Below are 3119 nucleotides of genomic sequence, written 5' to 3'. Positions count from 1 at the left end.
ATAAATTTATAAAATTTATATATATATATTTATAAAAATATATATATATAAATTCAGGGTCGGGGTCGGGGTAGGGATACTATCCTCGTCTTCGGACGGGGCCCCAATTAAATTCCCCGGTTTGACCTAATCCCCGGTCAAACCAGGGAATTCCCGCCCCGAACAGGGCGGGTCTCCCCATCGGATTTTTTGCCAACCCTACTAAGCGATCGTCTATACGATCGTCTAGTAAATATCGGACACTAAACGATCGCTCAGAAAAGGGTAAACGATCGTTTAGTAAATAGCGCGCGTGGGTGTAAGCGTTAAGCGATCGCTCAACACCATCGTATAGGTAACCAATTGTTCAAGCACTTTCGTATAGGCACAGGTTTTGCTAAGCGATGACACTCTTCAACACAATGTTCGCGCATTACAATGCTTAACACACCGTGAGCTATTTAAGCATCTCAAAGCGATTCTTCAACTTACTCATCTGTTATGAAAACAGAAGAGACGCCGACTGATGCTATTTTATTGAATGGAAATATGGATGATATGCGTTGATGGATTGTGTTGTGTATTCAAGTTTCCCCAGCGAAATTCAAGTGTAAATTCCTTTGAGTTTTCTGGTAAGTCCAGGGTCGAACACAAGGACTTGTGAAAATAGTTGCGTCGGTAATGTTGTGAAAACTTTGTAGTAACCAAGTAAATAAATAAAGTGTGGGTATGTTGTTGTGTTGATGAAAAAGAAGTAAATAAAGGCGGCGGATTTGAGAAAGATAGTTACATGGATAGATGCAATGAGTATGCGATGAACGAGTTGAGAAGGTCTTTTAGCTAGCGTTACACGGGAATGCGTCAAACATTGCGATCATGTTACAACCATGCACAACAAGTCATTTCCCAATGTAAATGTGATGCTCCTAAGTTTAGGACGCATGTGTTGAATGCAAAATGTCCATAGAGCTTATCCCTAAGTCTCTACTCTTGTCCTATGCATTGATGAAAAATGTGTGAAAGCAAGGTGACCGCATACAATCATACCTTATTACTAAGATGCATGCGATGCATTAACAACAAATAGTGCTCATTCCTAAGCGCCTATCTCCTGTTTATGCATTCTAATCTGGTTCTTCCAAACCTAGATTTTGACCTGACCTTCCCAAGTCTAAATCCTGTCTTTAGACTACCCTCATGAGTATCTCTAATAGACGAATGAAGCATACATAAACAAGATAATCGCAATAATGAAGATTCCCTCGTTATGCTAGTTAACTACTTCTCAACCCATTCAAATAATTTAGCTACTCAAGCTTAAATAACAGAGAGTGAACAAATATAGAGAAAGACATTCCATTCTTATAACTGAGTTGAGTACAAAATGATAATGGAAAATAAATGTAGATAGCCTGGTAGCAATTCCTTGCTGACCGAGGCTTTTTACACTAAATCTCTATTCTGATCTACAAATGTTCCCGCTTCTGCAGGCGTCGGCCCTCTCTCTATCTTGGTGCTTCCGGTGCTTTCCCAAGCTTGCCGGAACGATCTATCGACACACCTTCTTCCCTGTCTCTTATACACATCTAGATGTGTATAAGAGACAGATTCTCAAGCTTGCTAGAACGATCTATCGACACACCTTCTTCCCTGTCTCTTATACACATCTAGATGTGTATAAGAGACAGGTCGTACACTGCGTTAATGCATATTCTGCACAAAAATATAAAGTTCAACTGTTCTAATGCGTTGGACGTGTGCGACTGCAATACTATTGAATTTATGCTTAATGGACGCAATTTAACATATTTCATCAACGCAATCCAACATTTTTTAAGAAATTAGTACTATGATAACGTGCATTTCTGCCCGTTATCACCGACCTATTACCCCTTTAACCATCCAATTAATAGATAATGAATATAATCACATCATATTCATAACCTATGGATTAATATCATATATTAATCATAGTATTTTTCCTCCACTTGATATAAATCATATTCATATCTAATTTCCTCCAAATTAATGTATCTCATACATAAAGTTAATTATATCATATATAATTAAATAGTTCAATTATATCATATATATAATCGAATTCTCTCTTGTCAATTTGAACATTTCAAACTAGCCCAAAAACTGATTCTCAACTTGTATCCAAAATACCAAGGGGACCTTATGAACCTATGGCTCGAAGCTCCAACGGAACGTGAATAACTGACTAAACTCTTTAGCCACGATATCCACCATCCGTTGACTACCAGCCATTCCACTAAAGACCGCCAGTTGAACTCTTCTTGCCATATATATATTTCTATGTCCATTGGATATAACCAATCATCAGCACGATGACCTTTCACAGATGCTCGTAATTATAACAAGCCAATTTACCGTTTTGCCCCTATAGTTATATCTTACTCCTTAAATACCACTGATCCCTCTAATGAACAATACAACATAGTCCTACTATGTGTGAACACCTCTCGGGCCATGAGAAGGTGTGTGGCATCACATCGTTCAAGCTCTAGGATCAACCCTTAAGAGAGCAATCTATCTACTTACCCTCTGCTTTGGGGAAGGAGTGAACTCAAACTTGTGAAGCTGAGTTCCCAGCTTCCAAATTAGACGAATCCCCAAAGTGGTAGGTTTGAGTCGGCGCTCTGACCACTCGCACCTATGCAAATCAAAGGACTTCCCTCAATGGCAAGAGTTCCCAACTCACTCAGGATCAAAGTCATGTTACCTATGGTCATCCTAGTGAAGTGAAGTCTCTGTCATGAACGGAGTTATATGACAAGATGTTAACACTTCGAGGTCAGGTCTTATACAAACTCTTTGTAATAGAACACCCCCGCTCGCATGTCCTCTACACGAATCATCAGGATCAAACCATTTGTTACAAGTCACAACACTTGTAACTACTCCACAAAGAAGGTCGCATCTGTAATGTCACCAGGATAAGGTTTCCCTCGTCTATCCATATACAACACTTGTAACATCTACAAGGCATGATCCACTTGTATGTTTCCATATACATGCTTAAGTTACAACGATAACTAAGGATCTTAGTTTATTGGTTTTGTTGGAGTTTGTGCCCTAAAGTCTTGTGTTCTATAGTTTGTAAACAATTTTGTATG

This window comes from Benincasa hispida, unplaced genomic scaffold (genome assembly GCF_009727055.1).
Source record: "Benincasa hispida cultivar B227 unplaced genomic scaffold, ASM972705v1 Contig316, whole genome shotgun sequence".
In the NCBI taxonomy this organism is placed as follows: Eukaryota; Viridiplantae; Streptophyta; class Magnoliopsida; order Cucurbitales; family Cucurbitaceae; genus Benincasa; species Benincasa hispida.
The sequence above is the reverse complement of the archived record's forward strand: the minus strand, read 5'-3'. Positions refer to the sequence as shown.